At 43.5% G+C, this 23420-nt stretch overlaps 1 protein-coding gene across 14 annotated transcripts in view; it reads left to right on the plus strand.

The window, feature by feature from the left end:
• The first annotated feature begins 1232 nt into the window (after window positions 1-1232).
• The window catches only part of LOC100500787 (myocyte-specific enhancer factor 2C), a 102005-nt gene continuing 79817 nt past the window's right edge, over window positions 1233-23420 (plus strand). For 2 of the 14 annotated variants that reach the window (XM_045706761.1, XM_045706768.1), the window contains exon 1: window positions 15162-15661. The gene's annotated coding sequence lies outside the window, so the exon portion shown is untranslated. Of the gene's footprint in view, window positions 1482-13484; window positions 13613-15155; window positions 15662-23420 lie in introns of those variants that run through there. The other 12 variants (XM_045706766.1, XM_045706772.1, XM_045706765.1 and 9 more) reach the window with 10 other exon arrangements.

The following is a 23420-nucleotide window of genomic DNA, read 5'->3' on the forward strand; positions in this document are numbered from 1 at the left end:
TATTTATTTTAAATAAAGAGAACACCAAAATAACAAAACGAAGAATGCACGAACAACAAAACAGTCTTGTCACGCTCACACAGGCAAAACAAGAAACAATCTCCCACAACACCAAACCAAACAATTACCCATATATAGGACTCTCAATCAGAGGCAACGAGAAAGCACCTGCCTCCAATTGAGAGTCCAACCCCCCATTAACCTACACATAGAAATACCACAAACCAGAAAGAACATAGAAATACAAAACATAGACCAAAACCCGGAAATAATAAATCAAACACCCTACTACATAAATCACCACCCCGAACCACATAAACAAAATACCCTCTACCACGTCCTGACCAAACTACAATAACAAATAACCCTTATACTGGTCAGGACGTGACAACAGTAAATATTCAAGGGGTGTATGCATGAGCACGGATTGGAGTAGGCTATCAAAATCAAACGATGCACAATATAAAATAAACCGTAAAAAACATTCTGCAAATAATAAAATACCCCATTACAGTATGATTCTGCAACAGAAAGCCACAAAAAAGGAATATAGCGCTACCATTTAATGCACATTAATTCCATTTATTACTTCTGGATTTACTACAGTAAATTGGAAAAGTAATACCCCATGCTAACTTTCAACTCTGTCAGGAAAAGCAGGAAACTGCCATTGACATACTGAATTGATCTGAAGTTAACCCCCCTCCTTTTAGGTTTAACTTATACCCTCACATACACCTGGATTAGCGCTCATTTTTTGTGTGCAAATCAGACACTTTAAAGCCATATTATTTCAAGTTTATTTTACATCATGGTTGAGAAATTTGATTTTCATTAGTCCAGCATAAGATATTAATTTAGTCCAGGACTTTATCTGGAAATCGCCCTTGTATAGAGTATATCTAAAGAAAGGAGGGGCATGCTACATGTTTGTTTTGTTTCTGGAGATGGCCACTAGATCTTGGTACTAATAATGGTGTCTTTTCATCATGCAAGTTTAAATGAAAGCAGGACGTGGGGTGTTGTTAAATGTACAGTGAGGGATGAGGGGATATTTCTTTACTCCTTCGTGGATGGTAACATTCTTTTGGAGGCAATAATCCAGGGTACATATGCCACCGCTGACAAAAGTCTGTGTCCCTGATCCCTCAGCGGGCTAAATATACTCAGGAGTGACTGGGACAGGTGGATCGGGGGGGAGGGGGATGTGGGGTGGGGGGTTTAGGGAGAACAAGTCTTGGGTTCAGTGTGGAGAGAGATCAGGGGCAAAACACAACCCAAAACAGGGGTTTATATTCAAAGCCAGCTGGTCTGGCTTTTATACATGCAGGACATTTTTTGTTTTACAGTGAACTGTTTACTCTTCTTTTACATTTATCTCTAACTATATATATTTTCTTTACCTGTGACTGTTTGATTGAGCTGTCCCTCAGCTGGTCCTGTAGGGTGGTACTTCCTGGAGAAGCAAAGATACGGTACGGGTGAGTTTACAGAGCACACCCTTAGCTTCCCCTTCTACTTTCCATGGTGTACTGTGACTTTCTGCTAGATGAAAAATCTGGTTCTGGCAGGGGCACTCTTTTTGCCATATGGTGGATCATGACCAGCCATAAATCTGTTAAACAACTAACTCTATTGTAATATAGTATTGGCATTATTGTTAGTAAATTATTTATATTGACTTGTGTAGCCTATATTGAAAAGTGAAACAGTAACTTTGTCGTGTCAAAACAATAAAAATACATCTGGATCTGCAATCAAACTCATTTGGGCAGAGAATGGACGCTAGGTTCTTTTACCTCAGGAACTTACAGTTAGTGCGTGACAAAGAACCAAGACGATGGAAAAGCTTAATGGTTGAGCTATGCTGAAGTTGGAGATCGGGCAGTCACAAACAGCTGTTGCCAATCACTTCTGTACCAGTGAATGGCCCATGGAGGATCCTGTACTGTAGCTACATAGGTTGGAGTTTTACATGTATACCTTCTTATTTCTTCAAGGCATGACAAATGGTTTGACTCTCTAGAGTAACTTCATACTGTCTTGTATTTTTTGTTTGAATTCGTCACAGTCAGTTTGGGTTATTGGTCTTCCTAAGGTTAATTGCTAAGAACACCTTGTTGCATAATCTGAAATCATCTGTGAGTGAAAAGTGCATGGCTTCAACATGCTGTTTGTTTTAGAAATAGCTTACCCCGCAAGGTAGCCACCTAAGTGGCTGCTGCAGACTTCAATATCAATTTGTATCACACGGAGGCCAACACTTAAATAAGACATTTCTCGCTAAGCAGTGAAACAAAGAGGAAATTTGTCATATTACACCAACTGAAGGGAGTTGATATTGAACTAACTGCCTCTCTGAAGGCAGGGGAAGAAAAATGTACTCAATAGCAGGCAAACGTCCTAAAACAACGCCAAAGAATTCCAACCCAAACAAAAGTTGAGATTGATTTTTATGGATGCTGAAAGGCTTTGTTCAACTTTTTCTTCAGACATTTGATTCAAGGAATTTTAGTAACCTACGCAACGAGTTTGAGTACTGTTGTTGATGGCCCATCAGCAGGCAATTAAGTAGCAGTAATAGCTATTATTAAAATGTAATAAAAACCATAATAATAATAATTTAAATGTTATTATAAAATAAATAAATTATACATAGTATTCATTTATAACACCACTATTTGATATGCCATATCAACCAACTCACTGAGACACAATTACTGCAAATTAATCCATGAAATAAATGTGTATATACTTTACCATTTCTACATCTCCCGTCAAGATGCTTAGGTTTACCATTTGAAATCCTGGGTGTCTGGGGATATTCTGTATAACTTTGGTTATGTGTCACCTTGTTAGGTTCCCTGAAGAGAGGGGACCTTAGAAGCATTGACCCAGTAAAAACCTCTTTTCACTTACAAACTTTTTTGCCCCAACAGTCCAGCGCTTTGATGGGAAATGGAGTTGAGGAAAGTCATTGTTTTTCCTCTCTTATCCAGGCCTCTCTATCCCTTTGAACTTCTAACCACCACCCCCATCCTGTCGCTTCGCCATCACCCTGTACCGTTGTACTGTTGCCTGTACTATATTACTTGGATGTAGGTGCCCATCCTTCTGGAAGCTTCTCACAGTCTTGATACACTCCAAATTGACCTTCAATCAGTTAGTAATGTTAACGATAACTTATGCTCAGTGTGGGGTTGATACTACTCTTGACATTTGCAGCACAGAGAGAACCCCAGGAATGTTTAAGGCTGTGTTTGTATCTAAACTTAGCTTCCTTGATTGCAGAGATTACGCTCGTGAGCACATAATACGGTTAATGTTATGAGTCTGGTGCAATTGATATGTTCGTTTGGATTTACACTAAGCCTTACGGAGAAATAGATTGCGGCGAAAGCAAAGTGGTACATAGGCGTCCATTGCTACTGATGTGTTTTAATTGCTCTTGGCGTATGGCTTTGCAGTAGTTGACGTGGTTATGGTGCCTATTGGTGCTCCAGACACCGTGATCTTGCGTTACACAAGCCATACATTTAACATTTACAGCAAATGATCACTGAACCAAGACGTATTACACACATGGAAGTAGTTTCATCGTGACGGCACTGAAAGGACAAGTACCTTTGTTCCACTGTAATTTCTTGCAGTAACGGGGCGGTAGTTTTCCTTTGTCTTCTATTTGCTTTATTACACCATTTCAAATTTCCACGTTCCAGCCGCAGTCCGGCCTCGTTTAGGAGAAATCCCTTTCCAGTCTGAGTCTACCGCCCTGAGCAGTGTCGTTGCCTGTACAGTACACCACACCACATGGTTTCTCTGCCGCTAGAGTGCCTGTGCACTAGAGTTGCCTAAATCTACAAAACATGAGTGGTGCTCGCTAGGCAGCGAAGCAGCGAGCCTTTTGATCTGCAGCTAATCTCAGTGGCCTGCCTCTCATCTGATGGCGTCTTAATAAGAATAAATCGGATTGATGCTGGAGGCACGGAGAGGTTTAGACGCCGCCTCACATCTGCCGCACTCCGCTCCGCTGTGTGCCTTCCTTCGCCGGGGGTCGCTGGGCCTACTGTATCATGTCAGGTCTGCGTTTCACATTAACACACATCAACGTCCATTGGCTTTGCTTCACAGCTAGATGTTATCAAAGGCAGTTGCAGTATAGCAAGGTTCCCCAACTGTCGGTTTTATTTGCCCCCCTCCCACAGGTTTTCTGATCGAAAATAAATAAATAAATGTTCATTGTTGTCGATAAATGACTGTAAAAACACCCGGAAATCAGCTCCAAGTGATTTTAAGTTTGGAAATCTGTTCCCAAGTATTCCAGCACATACTAGAGAGACACGTGATCATCTACATATGTCAGCAAGTGTCACGTCCTGACCAGTATAGAGTATATTTGATTATTGTAGTTTGGTCAGGACGTGGCAGAGGGTAGTTGATGTATGTTTATGGGGTTTGTCACTGGTCTATGTCTGTGTTTCTATGTATAGTTGATTGGGGTTGGACTCTCAATTGAAGGCAGGTGTGTTGAGTTGCCTTTGATTGGGAGTCCTATATAGTAGGGTGTGTTTGCCTTTGTGTTTCGTGGGTAGTTGTATTTCGCACTGCGAGTGAATGTATAGCCTGTGAAACTGTCACTAGTCGTTCACAGTTTTTTTTGTTTTCACGGGTTCACATTCATTTAATAAATTAAGATGATGAGCACGCAACCCGCTGCGTATTGGTCCACTTTCTCTGACAGTGACTTCAACTTATCGTCAGAAGACGAGGTTTGTGATAGAACTACCCACCACAACAGGACCAAGCAGTGGAGAAGGGAACGGGACGCTGAATATATATATTTTATTGTGAGAAGTGGACTTGGGAAGAGATACTGGCCGGAGAGGGCCCGTGGAAGAAGGCTGGGGTGGAACAGGAATGCTACCGGGGGACACGTCTGGCTAGGAAGCCGGAGAGGCACCCCCAAGAATTTTTTTGGGGGGGGCACACGGTAGTTTGGCTGGGCGTAGGAAGAGCCATAAGCCAGCTACCCGTGAGTGCAGGAAGGAGCGAAGAAGGTGGAGAGCGCCGTGTTTCGCCGAGGTGCACACTATCTCGCCCATACGCACGCACAGCCCTGTACCAGCACCCCGCTCGTGCAGGGCTACTAGTTCCATCCAGCCAGGACGGGTTGTGCAGGCGGTGCGATCACGGCCACCTGTGCGCCTCCATGGCCCAGTCTTTCCGGTTCCTGCCTCTCGGAGTATCCCAGAAGTGAGTACCCCCAGTCTAGCACGACCAGTATCAGCAACCCGGACCAAGCTTCCCAATAGTCAGCCTAGACCTATTCAGCCTGTTCCCGCTCCCCGCACTAGCCTTGAGGTGCGTGTGCCCAGGCTGGCACATCCTGTACCAGCCCCACGCATCAGGCTTCTAGTGCGTCAGCCCAGCCTCGCCAGTTTGGAGCCGCCAGAGCCGCCTGCCAGTCAGGAGCCGCCAGAGCCGCCCGTCAGTCAGGAGTCGCCAGAGCCGCCCGTCAGTCAGGAGCCGCCAGAGCCGCCCGCCAGTCAGGAGCCGCCAGAGCCGCCCGCCAGTCAGGAGCCGCCAGAGCCGCCCGCCAGTCAGGAGCCGCCAGAGCCGCCCGCCAGTCAGGAGCCGCCAGAGCCGCCCGCCAGTCAGGAGCCGCCAGAGCCGCCCGCCAGTCAGGAGTCGCCAGAGCCGCCCGCCAGTCAGGAGTCGCCAGAGCCGCCCGCCAGTCAGGAGTCGCCAGAGCCGCCCGCCAGTCAGGAGCCGCCAGAGCCGCCCGCCAGTCAGGAGCAGCCAGAGCCGCCCGCTAGTCAGGAGCTGCCAGAGCGGCCCGTCTGTCCGGAGCTGCCAGAGCGGCCCGTCTGCCCGGAGCTGCCAGAGCGGCCCGTCTGCCCGGAGCTGCAAGAGCGGCCCGTCTGCCCGGCGCTGCCAGAGCGGCCCGTCTGCCCGGAGCTGCCAGAGCGGCCCGTCTGCCCGGAGCTGCCAGAGCGGCCCGTCTGCCCGGAGCTGCCAGAGCGGCCCGTCTGCCCGGAGCTGCCAGAGCGGCCCGCCGTGCCGGATCTGCCAGAGCGGCCCGCCGTGCCGGATCTGCCAGAGTGGCCGTCCGCCAGCCGGGCGCAGCAAGGGTCGTCCGCCAGCCAGGCGCAGCATCGCCCACCAGCCGGGCGTAGCATCGCCCGCCAGCCGGGCGCAGCCAGGGTCGCCCGCCAGCCGGGCGCAGCGAGGGTCGTCCGCCAGCCGGGTGCAGCGAGGGTCGTCCGCCAGCCGGGCGCAGCGAGGGTCGTCCGCCAGCCGGGCGCAGCCATCGCCGCTCGCCAGCCGGGCGCAGCCAGGGACGCCCGCCTGCCGGGCGCAGCCAGAGACACCCGCCAGCCGGGCACGGCAAGAATCACCCGCCAGCCGGGCGAAGTTAGGGGCGCCACTTAAGTGGACTACGTCAGGGATGGAGCGGAGTCCACGTCCCGCACCTGAGCCGCCTCCCATATAGGTGGGTTGGGGAGGGGGGGGTGTAGCACTGTGCCGTCCTGTACCACCAACTGTATTTTGTTCTGCCCGGAGTACCCCTGAAGTACCCCCTCATGTGCATTTTACCAGTAGGCCTATGGTTTCATGAGTCTTCTCAAGTACCCCCTGTGGATAGGCTAAGAACCCCCTGTGGATAGGCTAAGAAGCCCCTGTGGATAGGCTAAGAACCCCCTGTGGATAGGCTAAGAACCGCCTGTGGATAGGCTAAGAATCCCCTGTGGATAGGCTAAGAAGCCCCTGTGGATAGGCTAAGAACCCCCTGTGGATAGGCTAAGAACCCCCTGTGGATAGGCTAAGAACCCCCTGTGGATAGGCTAAGAAATCCCTGTGGATAGGCTCAGAACCCCCTGTGGATAGGCTAAGAACCTCCTGTGGATAGGCTAAGAACCCTGTGGATAGGCTAAGAACTAACTGTGGATAGGCTAAGAACCCCCTGTGCATAGGCTAAGAACCCCCTGTGGATAGGCTAAGAACCCTGTGGATAGGCTAAGAACTAACTGTGGATAGGCTAAGAACTAACTGTGGATAGGCTAAGAACCCTGTGGATAGGCTAAGAACCCTGTGGATAGGCTAAGAACCCTGTGGATAGGCTAAGAACCCCCTGGGAGTTCTAGTAGCCTTGGTTGGAACCACTGCTCTACCTTGATCGTTTGAATATTCGTATTATAACTATGACTGCTGAAATGTCAGATCACGTGTGTGATCTTTCCACTGCTACGGGGTAACACACAACATCTGTCAGGCATAGCTTCTGCTCAGCCTCAGGAAACACCGGTTGGCACCATTCGACTGGAAACAGAAATATTCTACACTGGCATCCCCACTTTACAGGCTCCTGTAGAAAGGAGGGCTGAAACAATGAAATAACTGTGCCAGTTTCTGAGCAGTTAGGAGTGAATTACTTGTCAGCCATTCAATTGGAGGAAAAATCATTAGCGAGTGAGAGGCACTTCTTTTTTCTCACATGAAGCAATCTGGAGACAAAGGGAACTTTGAGTGAAATACTGAAATATACAGTGAAACCACGTCAGTCACGCATTCTCCGCAGGGAAGAAAAGAGGACTTTAGGAAGCAGTGACGACTGTCCCTGACAGCATTTGTAATTTTAGCAGCCTAAAACATTAGACATAAAGGTGGCTATATCAAATAGAATTTGATGTGAATATTTAAAACTATGCATGTATTTATGAAATATTCAGCACTTTTAATGAGGCTGTGTGATGCTATTTAAATTATCATCTACAAAGGAAGTAATTCATAATATTTTACAATCCATTGAAACAAAAATGGAGCAATGACATGCATACCTTTCATTAACAAGGAAACATTATGTGAACTGTTTGGGGTAAAATTATTTGTGGTTCATTGTTAGATAGCAGAACAATGAGTTCTCATCAGTTTCACTGGCCAATGCATTTCACAGCTCATTTTGCTTAACCAGTTGAATAAGCTTTGAAAAGGCTCTACAGCTCCCCTATAGGCAGCACTCATAGTTGCATAAAAACTCTGAACACATACATTGCATGGTCTCCAGTCCACATGGAGGGTACAACAATACTTTACACTTTCAACATCAAACCCTGGGAATCTCACATGGTTATCTTATCATTATTTGATTAATTAATCAATGTATCTATATAATGACCAGCCAAGTCTCATATGGCATATGTTCAGTAGTAGACAGTATGGTTTTACAGAGTGGGGTAGGTGGTGGTTATCTCAAAGTGAAGACCCAACATGTCCCTAATGGTGGCCTCCCCCTTCAGTACGAATAGCAGTAGTTCAGCCAGTGAATACAGTTACACGACCATGGGCCTTTTCCTGTGGGGTAACAGGAGTGTCAGGCAGAACAAAGGGAGAGCTTGTCATACTCCCAGCCTGCTCTCATAGACTAGACGTAACATAGTAAATGTAAATCTGGGAATCCAAATGAATATGATATGTTACGTTTGGTTACATAAGACAGAAGGTTACTAATGGCAAAAACTAAAATAGTGTAGTTGGTTGGTTTGGGTGATGGATGGATATCGCGAATGTCTAGAAACCCAAAGGTTGCGTGATCGAATCTCATCAAGGACAACTTTAGCATTGTAGATAATTAGCAACTTTGCATTTACTTACTACTTTGCAACTACTTAGCATGTTAGCCAACCCTTCCCCTATCCTCTAACCTTAAACTTATCTCTAACCTTAACTCTAACCTTAACCCCTAACCCTAACCCTTAGCCTAGCTAACGTTAGCCACCTAGCTAAAGTTTGCATTAGCCACCTAGCGACCTAGCTAACGTTGGCCACAACAAATTGGATTTCGTACCATATCATACAGCAAATTCATAAGATATTGTACATATTGCAATCCGTAACATATTGTACGTATTACAATTTGGACAATATCATACTTATTGTAAATCGTAAGAAATCATAGGACATTTATTTTATTATTATTTTTATTTTTTTGCCTTTATTTAACCAGGTAAGCTAGTTCAGAACAAGTTCTAATTTACAACTGCGACCTGGCCAAGATAAAGCAAAGCAGTGCGACACAAACAACAACACAGAGTTACACATGGAAAAAACAAGCGTACAGTCAATAACACAATAGGAAAAAAAAGAATGTCTATATACAGTGTGTGCAAATGGCATGAGGAGATAGGATGATGGACATCTACAAATTAATACGTACCCTACGAAACTTAACATATCATACTAATTGTTACGTCTACCCCTGAGTCCAGGTTGGTACTACTTGTGCCTCATCCATAATGGATCAAAGGTGTAGAGTTCGGACGCTGTTTGAACAACACAACATGCAAATTACCAGAATTGTCTCTCACTTGGCAAAGCTCTATAATGATTTCACCGTTACTTCAAGCAAATGGCATGGGAATACTTCCAGTCAAAATATTATAGTCAGTAGGTTATATGAAATTAATTCGACCTCGAAAAAATGTTTAGTATTGAAAAGTACAATTATGAACATATTATTGTCAGTAGGTTATATGACATTAAATAGACCTCGAAAAAAATGGAGTATTGAGAAGTACAATTGTGAACATGTTACCACTGCATATGCATTACATCTTGGCATTGTAGCTTTGGGCATACAAAAAATGTAATTAGACAGGCCTTGCCCAGAAAAGCGCCTCTAGCTAAATTAAAGCTCTTTAGGACTTTATGGGGAAAATAAAATAACATACTGCCATAATGAATAGTGAAAAGACTGGCTCTCTGCATTGTACGGAGGGAACATTTTCCATGGCTCTTGAGCCACTGCTAGTGGGGGGAATAGTGAGGGGATCGGACCGTAAAAGAAAGATAGCCCTGTTCGTTGATCCCTGTAATGGCCTGTAGGTCTGGGGGTTAAACAGTACAGTATAATCGCCATGTGTCTCCGGCTAACAAATCAAATCAATCCCCCCAAAAATTGTCACATGCGCCGAATACAACCTTACCGTGAAATACTTACTTACAAGCCCTTAACCAACTATGCAGTTTTAATACAAGTAAGAGTTAAGAGAAATACTTACTAAATAAACTAAAGTAAAAAAATAAAAGAACAGTAACGAGGCTACAGTACATACAGGGGTACCGGTAATACGCTGTTTTCATGGGTGAATTCAGTGGCTCAGGCCAGAGAGGGTGACTACAACACTACTAGGCCATACTAAATCACTACTAGTACTGAACCATTTCTCACTTACTGTAGAGAGGGAAAAAACACAGAAATATTTTGCTGATACAGGAGTTATCCTTTTACCTTTTCTGACCGTTCAATGTATTCCGTGTATATACTGTGACCTCTACACAACCTTTCCATAATTCACCACAAGTTACTGCACTTGGTCTCGCCATATTTTCAGAATCTCAACCTGAATCTTCAGAATCTGGGAAACTAATTTGATTGTGTATGGAAATATATTGAGATATTAAACACAATTGTCTCGCTTGTATCTATGGTTTCAAACATAAGGATGTATGGCATCAGTTAATTAAAAAGTGTCTTTCTCACCGTTGATCTTCTAATTATACTGAACAGTGGTATCCTTCTACAACTGCAATTACTAATGATATTGCCTTCAGAGTTTCATTATGTGCTTTATTATTAAGGCAGACAAAATTATATGTAAGGTAATGCTTTGGATCACTTAGACAAACAGTGCAGCAGAGAAGGGAATGGAAAGGTCCTATATCTTTGTCTCTGATTATTCTCCTGTGGACTGTGTAGTGATTATTGTGATAGTGTAGTGAGTATTATGATGGTGTAGTAAGTATTGTGATGGTGTAGTGAGTATTATGAAGGTGTAGTGAGTATTGTGATGGTGTAGTGAGTGTTGTGACGGTGTGGTGAGTACTGTGATGGTGTAGTGAGTATTGTGATGGTGTAGTGAGTATTGTGATGGTGTAGTGTGATGGTGTAGTGAGTATTGTGATGGTGTAGTGAGTATTGTGATGGCATAGTGAGTATTATGATGGTGTAGTGAGTATTGTGATGGTTCATTGAGTATTGTGATGGTGTAGTGAGTATTGTGATGGTGTAGTGAGTATTGTGATGGTGTAGTGAGTATTATGATGGTGTAGTGAGTATTGTGAGGGTGTATCTTCCAAGAGATCAAATGCCAGGACAAAAGGTAGACTGATCTAGAGATTGGTGATGACACACACACACGCATGCGAACACACACGCCTGCGGACATTCACACCCACACACACCACACACATTACCACGATCTATAGCCTTGTGGATCCTGTGTGGAGTTGGCCTGTAGGTCTCTACAAACTCCCTCTGATGCGTTTGGTCGTCTCATCATGTAAAATCAAGCCAATGTCAAAACAACACCTGTCTCTCTCCAATAGGAGACAGAGAGAAACTGTCACACACCAAAAACTGGAAGCCTGTTCAGACAGAGCAGCACCACTTCAAATATGTCACTGCAGCGCTAGCTAATTCTCTGGAGTGGGACTGAGTGCTTCACAACATTATCAACTGTGACAGGCAGATTGTGTTTTCACGTGAGCATGATCGACAACAGATTACACACGGCCTGGGCTGTTCCTGTTGGCCCAAGAAATGTGTTGGTGTTTATCTCACTCTTATGAAAGGCAGACTGACTACTTTGCTTCTTCCAGTTACACACACACACACACACACACACACACACACACACACACACACACACACACACACACACACACATATTTTAGGCAGCCCAATTATGTGTGTGACACATGCTCTGAAGTCAGTGCCAGGGAAAGCTTCAGAAACAATCTGAGCCAGATCAAAATCACTAACCACACTTTGTGTGTTTGACTCGCATCCAGTCGCCATTTTCCTCTTCTCCTCTATGCACAATGCATGCCAAACCTCATGAAATTGCATTTGCCCAAAAGCCTACCGTCTGTGTACACATGGTGACATATTTCAAATTGTATAATCATTTTGGCAAACAGTACATTTTATTCATGGAACTTTGAAGCGGCTGTCAATTCCCCTAAAGTGCTAAACATGTTCAGGTCGGGATCTCTCATAACTGGGAGAGACAGGGGGAGGGAAGCCCCAATAAAGTATGTCAGGAGGGGACAGTGGGCTCCAGGGGTGGGCTAAATGTAGTTTCATTGGAAATAAATACACACTTAACACTAAACTAGCCAAATCTCGGGTCAAGTTAAAAGTAAAGGAACGCGGTATATTATGCTCCCTGACCCTTTCTGAAATTAGATGACATGTCCCATCACTGTAGGAATTAGATTTACTCAAATATGGTTAGATGATTAATGGACAACACTCAACATTCCAGTGGGTGGTAAGATAAATCATATGCATCGTGAACAATATGATTTGGAAGACAAGATGTTCTTTGACTATAAAACAACTTTTTGTTCCTGAGAACACTATTTTTAAACAAATCAAAACAGAACTAAAAAGAAGAAAGTGGACTCCAGAAAAACTATTAGGACTACAAAAACCTCCAAGGACACTATTAGGCCTACAAAAACCTCCATGGACACTATTAGGCCTACAAAAACCTCCAAGGACACTATTAGGCCTACAAAAACCTCCATGGACACTATTAGGCCTACAAAAACCTTCATGGACACTATTACATCTGTAAACTATGCAATAATGAAGCCATGTATTGATGTGAAAGCTGACTTGTATTTACAATATATGAACTAGCCTATTATGATTGTAAAATGTGGAAAAATGAAATAAAGCTTATTTTAAACAAAAAAAAGATAGATTAAAGGGGGTGTGGGGTTGTTATCGGCGTGCCAGATGAATGCGTCAGACCAGTTTAGGATATTAAGTCAATCTATTTACAAGACAACTGAGCAAAAGACTACAAGGAGAATGTGAGATGAGCAGATGTATCAATGTCCTAAAATTGCTGTCCACAGCAACACAGGGTGGCACAACAATGTCTGCAGATTTGTAACATTTTGTTGGTAACTGTATAGCCACAAGACAAAACAGACTTAATCAGATATGCTGACCCGATCAGTCTCACTCCACTCTCTAACGCGGTCAGTAACTGAAACCCTCTATAAAGTTATCCAATGTAAATAATATGAGCATGTTACTACTTAATAGCACATTACAATGTGTCTGCCCATGATACGTAGCACTGACAGTGCTTATGACTATTTTAGAACTATTTTCATATTGTCCAAAAACCATTGGGTTATACGCTGTGTGGCCAAGGTGACTGTATAAGCCACCAGATGGGGAAAACCCTCATTCCATCTAATTTGCAACACCATCGAGTAAGTTCAGTCATTTCAGTGTGTTGATGCAATAACTCCCTTTACCATAGACTCCTCCCTCTAGATCCTAGCCACTTCAGGACACCTATCATACTTTCAATATTGTATTTTCATCTCTCACACACTCTTATATAAGTGACTAGTTTATCCAGCATTCTCCCAGTCTGATTGCCTTACTCTGATCTCTCCAGGTGCCAACCGACCGAAGACGACCTCAAAACACAGACACCCACCATGACATTTCTGATGAATCACTGAGAGACCACAAACAACACACACACACCACAGAGAGGGCACTGAGGCTGATGTCTGGAAAGTGGTGGGTACAAGCTCCTTTAAACTGTACAGTTTGTCACTCCATAGCAACACATAATAAACTGTACGTCACTCCATAGCAAGCCATAATAAACTGTACAGTCTGTCACTCCATAGCAACCCATAATAAACTGTACACTGTCACTCCATAGAAAGCCATTACAACTGTACAGTCTGTCAATCCATAGCAAGCCATAATAAACTGTACAGTTTGTCACTCCATAGCAACCCATTATAAACTGTACAGTCTGTCACTCCATAGCAACCCATTATAAACTGTACAGTCTGTCACTCCATAGCAACTCATAACACACGTCACAGTAAAGATACTCGGCAGCACACCGTGAGTAAAGATCCACAAATAATCTCAGGACTAAGATTCCTCTATCCCATGTCATTCAACTACAAAGTTGTGTGTTATGTTAAAGTTACTATGTGACCTGTGTCATGTGTGGGGGTCACTTAGTGTTTCAGCATGCAGAGCTCCATGGCCTACCCTTGATAACTGTCATGTTGTGCGATGGGCCTCCTATGTCTAATAGACTCTAGCCTATCGATTGTTCTAGGGTTCATCCAGAGGAAATTCAATTAAAGATTAAAGGGTCACGTGACGTGAAGGTGGTATCCTGAGTAATCGGACACCAAAGGTTTCAGTTACAGACCCTAGTGTCCGCCCGTCAAGCAGATTAGCCAGCTTGATTTATTTATTAATTGATTTCATGTACCTCTTTTTTCTCAGACTTGCCTTGTACGGTACTGAGGTGACAGGCCTGCCCAGCAGATAAAGGGTTAAAATAATGCTAAGCTATTCCACAGCCAGGTAGACTTTTGACACAAAGGCCAAACGTTTCTTACTAGGGGAAATTAAGAAGACTATTTTTTAAACAAATATTCAAGAATCTTGAAGCTGAGATGCATAATGTGAATATATTAGAACTCTGGTATCACAGAACCTATCTGCCGTCCATCTCACAAATAGTTTTGGCTCCCTTGTCTTATCTGAAGTGGCATACTTGCTGTTCTAATTGTTATCTCCACACTAATTGAGTGGATGATTTGAAATCATTTGGTTGGGGGATAACCCTTGCTAATTTGCTCATGCTTACTGTCTGTGTCAGGCCTTATCTCGGGAGATAACTGGAGCACGGAGAATGATTGACAGATGCAGAACAACTGTAGATGAAGAACATTTTCTCACAGAAACATTTACTTATGCAAATATGTGAATGTTTTTAGAAATTGTCCTGTGACAAAAATGAAACAATGTATTATTATTATTATTACTATAATTGTGCCTGTTTAGTCCATAGGCTATGCTGCATCCGATCAAAGACAATATTACAGTCAACTGGGCCTACATATTTAACGCTTAATTAATGACAGTGTGTAATGTTAATAGAATCAATTAACAGGACAACAACCACAAGAGTTTTGCCACATGAATTTCATTAGGTGGGCCAGCTGCACAAGCTAAAAGCACACCCTCCACGGTTATTTATTTAAAGCACATAGCCGCCATAATCATACTCTCTGACAGTCCTTTCACAGTGCTTAATTGTCCGTCCACTTTATCAGGTTTGAGATAATAATGCATTAGTGCTAAGCCTCTCTCATCAAAGTAGTTGAGAAATGTGAGCCCGCCCCCTTTCAGGAGTAAAACCTAATATTTCTCTGCGCTGGGAGAGGGTGAGGGAGAGACTCGGCCAGGATTGTGGGAGCGAAGAGAAACAGCCCTCACAACATCATCAGCTACAGACGTCCACAGCTTCAACCGTCCCTTCTTTTCGCCGACACATCACTGGAGACCAAGCAACCATCCTCACTGTCCTCAAAGACACTGTCAGACAAGAGAGCGGCTAGTTTTTGATATTATTTTATAGTGCCGTTCTTTTTTGAGTTGCGTTGCTGCCAGTGCTGGATTTAAGTGCGTCTTTGCGAAGTCCATCCCGGGCACCCAACGGCTTCCTGTACGCTCTGTCATTCGGCCGGACAACACAACCGGAGACTGCCTGTGGTATCTCGCACTTACCGGACAGATTTCATGCATAATAAAGTGAGTAACGTGCTCCTACATCTATCAAATCTTTGTCATATCCAGAGGACACGTTGTATCTCGATGGAAGCAGCGAGGCGTCTTTATTTATAATCTTTGGTGTCAGTTTGACATCACCGGGAAACTTGAGCGCTATTTTGAAGCGCGTTACCTCCCCAAAAACTTCACTGCACCTATTGATACAATGTGACAATGAACATCTTATCTCAAAGCATATGACAACTGTGTCTGTTAATTAGATTGGCTACAAGCAGCAATATAAGTACGAGAGTCAAGTTTTGTCTCGTGGTTTTGTTGTCACATAAGTGTTGCTTTGACCTTGCAGTGTTTCTTTCCCACAATATCGCAGCACCATATCCACAGGCGCACAATAGACTGATAGAGCTACTGCCAGCGTCTTATATTGAAGCGTTATGACATTATATTATGCAGAATTTTACAATAATTCCTCTGAAATATTTGTAAAGGCCTATTAGTTAAAAAAAAATATATATATATATATATGTATATATATATTTAAACTAATCTATATTCTTAAACTAATCTATATATTTAAACTAATCTATATGTATATACTGGTAGGTGCGTAGATACATTTATAACAGGTCACAACCCGGAATAAAATTCACAATTTCTGCTGGACTCACAAATGAGTAAAGTATTGACTGTTAATAATGAAGTATACCCTGCTTTATATGAGTGGCTCATTTTGTACATTGAATTCAACTTGTCAGAAGTTAGGCTTGACACATTTTACATTACAACAAAGTTTCCCAATGCATTCTGAATTAATGCAACTCAACATGATCATGTTTTAACTGGTATATTATCAAGATGCGAGTTAGTTGTCTTAATTAACTATTTTTAACGATATAAAACAAGTCACATTCACACCTGTTAACTGACATTACTGCCAGATCAAATGATTCAGCTTCCCTGCTGGATTTGTATGCCATAGTTTCACAGTCTAATAGAACATCCAACTATACAATATTCATGTGTAATTATAGTCAGTCAAGCAATGTAGCTAAATTGTGGAAGATAGGTAGCCTAGCGATGACAATTCAGACAAACTAAAATGTGTCTGTTTTCTTGGGGCTTAAGGAAGATACTAGAAGGTTGTTGCCGTTTCTACCCATCAGCGATATAAGTAGCTACTTATTAAGCTATATGCATTGCATATCTTTTGGCTGTAAAGTCAGGGCTCTATATTCATTGAGCAAATATATTATATATAACATTTCATTCATGATAGCTTTTGGTACAGTAGAACTGTTCTGTGAACTCCCTGATTTTTTTCTGATCGTTTTCTTGAAGCATGTCTTTAAAACCAGGCTAGTTTGAGCTTGTTATAAAGAGTGGGACAGGGAACACTGTCTGAAATAACCTGTGGTAATTGGCATGACTTTTGAGAAATGTAAATTAAAATTGCATTCATATTTTGTATATAATATAATTTGGAACCCCTCGTAGATATTTACACAAATAGAGTAAGGCACGTTTTATATATTAAATAGTGTCTTCATTTCTGATACCTTAGGGAAACTTAGTTTGCTAAGACTGAGGGTGTATTATGCAGATTGTATGCGCTTGTATATCTAATATTAATATAATAATACTTTTTATACTGTAAATTAGTATCATGATATGAAAATGATCTATTTACTCAATGCCATAATTTCTCAAAATGAGTCACAATTATTGAATTGCCTAATTATAAAGTTTCTGTATTATTTTGTAAAAAGGAATTGAGCAGAGGCAGTGATTGTGAGGACATTCTGGAAAAGTACAGCCCCATCCAGAGGCTTTTAGAGTTGCTTCCACCTCTGGGCTGTTGGACTACTGGAAATACAAGCAACTCTCAGTACAAGGCTAATGTCTCGGCGTTTATCAGTAATATCAGCTCAGTATTCAGTAAAGTGGGATTTGCTTGTTTGATTCAAGGCTCCAGTGTATTTTGCATTACTCAGAATGTTCTCGACGTTCTGTTGTGAAAGAGTAGACGGGAAGTTGTCCTTTGGCAAGGAGTAATGGACATACGCTCACACCTTTAGTGTACTCCGTCCCACTCCCACCCACCATCAATGAAGATGTTCTTTGTGTCGCTCGCCTGTTGCTCTCTCGGGATTTAGAGTTAGGTTAATCTGCTCAGAGGGAAGGTGAGCGCTCGCATGTGGACACACGATTACACACAGAGGACTCTCTCAGCCAAGCTCTGTAATATCAGAATCACACACACTCTCTCTCTCTCTCGCTCTCTCTTTCTCTCTCTCTCTGCTCTCTCTCTCTCTCTGCTCTCTCTCTCTCTCTCTGCATCTCTCTGCTCTCTCACTGTTCTCTCTCTCCCTCTCTCTCTCTGCTTTGTTTCTCTTACTCTTCTCAGACATGTCCTTCCTAACAAATCATTGGGGATTTTGGATGCCAATTCACAAAACCAACAGTGACAACATGCTCTTACCCTTCTCACAAAGAGGGATTAGGGGGTGACGTGTCACTCTGATTGGCCAGGGCATTTAGCTGATTGTCGAAGCACATCGCTGTACACCAGGGGCTCAATAAAGCTTTATTCAAGTGAAGGGACACCCTTTGTGCCAGGATCACAGCTTTTTTGTAAACCCAAAAACCATCTTCAGCTTCCTCTGAGTGACCAGTGTAGTTAGAATGTTCCTCTCTAGTACTGATTTATGAACAGAGAGAAGATTTACTGGTTGATATTCAACAGCATGACCTGAGAGAGTTCAGCTCCCTGTTGGCATTCAGTGAAATAAGGAAATCTGTCTAAGAGTGCTTGATTTAAGGTGTACACTAGCATGCTCCGTAAACTCTAAAAAGGACTGCTGAATTTGGTCGCTTACGTTTGAAGGGAATAGTCTCGACAGTGATACTTATGGGCATATGCTACATAAGCAAGGCATGGTTGAAAATACCATCCTAATGAAGGAAAAAGTAAATCTATGAAAACATTTTTCTAAATAGAAACATCAGAAGCGTTTACGTTTAAGCAAATAATTTAATAGCCCGTATTGCTTTACTTTAAAGTTAGATTTTTTTCCCCCCAGTAATGGTCGCAAATGTTTTGGAAGGGGTTTGCAGAGTTTGCTCAGTTAAACATCAGTAAAACACTTTCATTTGCAGGTTAGCAAGATCTTGTGGTAGATACTAGATACTGAAGTAATTGCACTTTATGCCCTTCGGCTTAAAGAAGCGGGTAACATTCGAAGCAATTCAGAGGAATCTTATTTACTTCAGATGAGGAGGACACATCATATTTTACACCATGAGGTGATATTCTCACAAATGACATTGTATTTTTCCACAAATGTGACGATGACACACAGAGGAACTCCAGCGTACAGTACACAGGAAGGGTGCTTTTCTTCTCCTATTTGATCTGAAATGAGCAGTGCAAAATAGCTGAGCTCTGCTCGGAATAGCTCAGTGGAGTTTGTCTGCTGTATTGGAGCAGATTCAAATCATTTGATAACTTGAGGGGTTTCAGTGTGAGCCCTTGTTTATTGTAAGGCAGGTGTTCCCTCTACAGCTAGGTGTGGGATGAATATTGTTCTATTCAGCTTCATTTATTTACTTACAAAAAAGTATCTGGGCAACCTAAGCATGTGTTTATTTACTAATTTAGTGCAGATCCCAATTATATTGTCCTAACTGATGTATGTGTTGGGAATATTTCCCCCTGTGTTTATTGCGAGCATTGTCACAGTATCTTTATTAGGCTGCAATTACTAATAAAGTTAATAAATAAGCCCAAGAAAGTATTGTAGTCCTTCAATGCTGTATAATGTATTTCAATGCAGTTATGAGTGTGTCCTGGTTTGCATAACGAAATCTTCTGTCTCTATCTAGTAATTAGCCATGACGTTCAGCAACTTTTCCTCAGTGCAGTAAGTGGAAGGGGGTGTGTGGGGTTTGTTCACTAGGGTGTTAAAGATCACAGAGGAATATCTCATGCTTTGATGTTTAATTGTATTGTAAAACACATTTTAGAATATTTCTGCATAAAGTAGAATTCTAGTTGTGCTGTGCTTTGTGTTTGGTGTTGCTTTTGTTTGTGAGTGTGTGTCTGTGTGTGTCTGTGTGTGTCTGTGTGTGTCTGTGTGTGTGTGTTTGTTTGAATTAGTTTGTGTGTCTGTTGGTAGACATTTAAATAAAAATTCATGTCTTTTTTTGTATTCTCACATGGAGGAATTGATGTCTGGAAGTCGAGAAGAAAGTGTCAGTGTGATGGCTGGAAAGATAAACTGAGGAGAAACAAATCGTATGAAAGAGAATGTAATACAGACTTTGAAAGAGACAGAATTAAACGATAAATAAAGAGATTGACAGGGTTGAAGAGCTTGTAGGAGAGAAAAAGTGTTTCTGTCCATTGGGCTGACTGAAGTCAGTATCTCCTAATGTGTGATAGAGATGTTGTTGTATTCCAAATGGACTAGACTAGATGAACAGGACTTCCTGCCTGTTGCTTCCTGTTTCCTGTTTCCTGTCAGGCCTGGTCATCATGGCGGCTGCTTGCTGGGTGGTCTGGGCAAGACAGGACAGGACAGATCTCAGCGCTACTGACCACATAGACTACTAATATCACCAGCTCCAGCCTTTAACTGCATACATGCCAGGCTAAGATCCACCTAAAACATCCACATATGGAACTCGCCATGTAGACCTCTGCCCTGGAATATTTGGATTGAGAAAGGAGGACAGAAGACAACAGAGAAAGGAGGGTTGGATGTGATAAGAGGGAGAGAAACATTTAGAGAAGGATATGGGATATATTCCAAACAGTACTCGATACACCCAGTAAGTCTGTACATGATATTATGAGTCCGGGTTGTATTAGTTTAAAGTAGATATGAATAGCTTTTACTGCATTTATATACAGTATGTCTAGTGTGTCAGTGAAAGTTCATTTTCAGGCATTAGAAAAGCCAGACATTAGGCATAAGTTTTATTTGTATTATATATGTTTACTTGCATTAGTTACCATAGTTTCCCAGTGAGATTTATTTTAGACGAAATCCAGGCACCTTGTACTGTACCTGGGTAGTTTCCAAAACCAAATAGCTTGACTTCATCTTGAAGTGTCTATTTTACCTGCCCTAAATGTGCTGTGAAAGAAAAGTGGAATGAACTCCAAATCCTTTTTTTGAGGTGGGTCAGAGGGGTGAGTTGTTTGCTCTTGGTGCACATCAACTCTGAGATGAAAGGCATATTCCTTGATAAAACACAGTGGCTGACCTGTGTCTCGGCCGTGGTGTGGTGTGGTGTAGAGTAGCGAGGGACGACTTCTCCCTCACTGTTCAGAGACAAGTCCCACCTCCCCTTTGGTGTGGCATGCTGTTGGACTTCACCCAATGACAAGAAGAAAAAAAGGAGGGGGGAAAAGTGCAGAAATATTTTCCAGTGACTGTAATTTATCTTTGTCACCCTAGCAACATAGCCGAGTCATTCTGAAACATGGTCCGGTGAGACGCACAGAGGTTCCTCTGTGCCCTGGCCTCACATACTCTAACATCCATCTGAAAACCCACCGCTGCCACCAATGCTGCCTGCCTGCTGCCTCGCGCCTGCGCCGTGCTTCACAGCTCACTAATAGGTGTTTTTTAGAAGATCCTGTGTTCATGGAGCCAGAGGCGGAGTTTCTCACATACACCCTGACCAGTGCAGTCAAAAATATATAGATTGTTATAATAGTTCATTGGTAATCGTTGACTGATATGTAAATGTTCATTATATTGGCGCAGAGCTGATTATAAAGTGTTCATTTTTGAATGCTCGGGGTTATTTTATGTCACAAAGCCACAGCTCTGTATCCACAGGGTCGATAAGCAGGAAGTTCTTTGTTGAAGTCAGTGGCCACTGTTGAAAACATTGTTAGTGAATAATACTGTCAGTGGAGATGCTACAGTAGGAATACACTCTGTTCTGTAGAGCACACAGCTTTACCCAGGCAGTGTCCTGCCAAAGACCACACCACTGTTCCTCTCCACTGTCATCTGTGCCATTCCCAGACCAGGGGCCGGCCTCCAAAGAATGTGTCATACAGGGCTGTCTCCAACATTTACAATGTAGAAAGAAACTGAAAGAGAAACAGAGAGACGCAGAGAGACTGAAAGGGGGAGAGAGACTGAGAGGGGGAGAGATGCAGAGAGGGGGAGAGAGACTGAGAGGGGGAGAGATGCAGAGAGGGGGATAGATGCAGAGAGGGGGAGAGAGACTGAGAGGGGGAGAGAGACTGAGAGGGGAGAGAGACCGAGAGGGGGAGAGAGACCGAGTGGAGGAGAGAGACCGAGAGGGGGAGAGAGACCGAGAGGAGGAGAGAGACCGAGAGGAGGAGAGAGACCGAGAGGGGGAGAGAGACCGAGTGGAGGAGAGAGACCGAGTGGAGGAGAGAGACCGAGTGGAGGAGAGAGACCGAGTGGAGGAGAGAGACCGAGAGGAGGAGAGATAGTGAGAGGGGGAGAGAGACCGAGTGGGGGAAAGAGACCGAGTGGAGGAAAGAGACCGAGTGGAGGAGAGAGACCGAGTGGAGGAGAGAGACCGAGTGGAGGAGAGAGACCGAGTGGGGGAGAGAGACCGAGAGGAGGAGAGAGACCGAGTGGAGGAGAGAGACCGAGTGGAGGAGAGAGACCGAGAGGAGGAGAGATAGTGAGAGGGGGAGGGAGACCGAGTGGGGGAGAGAGACCGAGTGGAGGAGAGAGACCGAGTGGAGGAGAGAGACCGAGTGGAGGAGAGAGACCGAGTGGGGAGAGAGACCGAGAGGAGGAGAGAGACCGAGTGGAGGAGAGAGACCGAGTGGAGGAGAGAGACCGAGAGGAGGAGAGATAGTGAGAGGGGGAGGGAGACCGAGAGGGGGAAAGAGACCGAGTGGGGGAGAGAGACCGAGAAGGGGAGAGAGACTGAGAGGGGGAGGGAGACTGAGAGGGGGAGAGATGCAGAGAGACTGAGAATGGGAGAGGGACTGAGAGGGGGAGAGAGACCGAGAGGGGGAGAGATGCAGAGAGACTGAGAGGGGGAGAGAGACTGAGAGGGGGAGGGAGACTGAGAGGGAGAGAGACTGAGAAGGGGAGAGAGACTGAGAGGGGAGAGAGACTGAGAAGGGGAGAGAGACTGAGAGGGGGAGAGAGACTGAGAGGGAGAGAGACGGAGAGTCAGAGAGACTGAGAGGGGGAGAGAGACGGAGAGTCGCAGAGAGACTGAAAGGGGGAGAGAGACGGAGAGACACAGAGAGACTGAGAGGGGGAGAGAATGAAAGAGAGAGACAGACACGTTCCTAAAGCTGTCTATATCTGGGTGTTATATGGCCGTATAGGCATTGTCTTTGTATTGCTCCCTTTTTCTACTGCCATGTTCTAAAACAACTGGCAATGTATTAAAAAAAAATCTCCAAAATGACTTTGAAGCTTTTATCGTCTGAAGTCATGTAGGATGTTTTGTTGCATTAGGAAAGAAAACAGAATAATAACAGGTAAATACTACTTATTGAGCTGTGCAACGCAGAAAGAGAAATCTTCAGAAACTAATTTTGTTATATTTTATTAGTTTCTATGCCACAACAATAATTCTTAAATTCAGCAACATCTTCAGAAACTTTACTTTACATTTAAAAAAACTACTTTTATCTGCTAAAGTTCAGGTAGTTTTCGTAGTGCCATATAGGAATTTGTGCCACTGAAATATGCCTTCAGATGTTTACTTCATTGTTTGAAATTGTGTAACTTTCCTGTGCAAGTCCACAGATAAATATGTG

Source organism: Salmo salar, chromosome ssa24 (genome assembly GCF_905237065.1).
Source record: "Salmo salar chromosome ssa24, Ssal_v3.1, whole genome shotgun sequence".
In the NCBI taxonomy this organism is placed as follows: domain Eukaryota; kingdom Metazoa; phylum Chordata; class Actinopteri; order Salmoniformes; family Salmonidae; genus Salmo; species Salmo salar.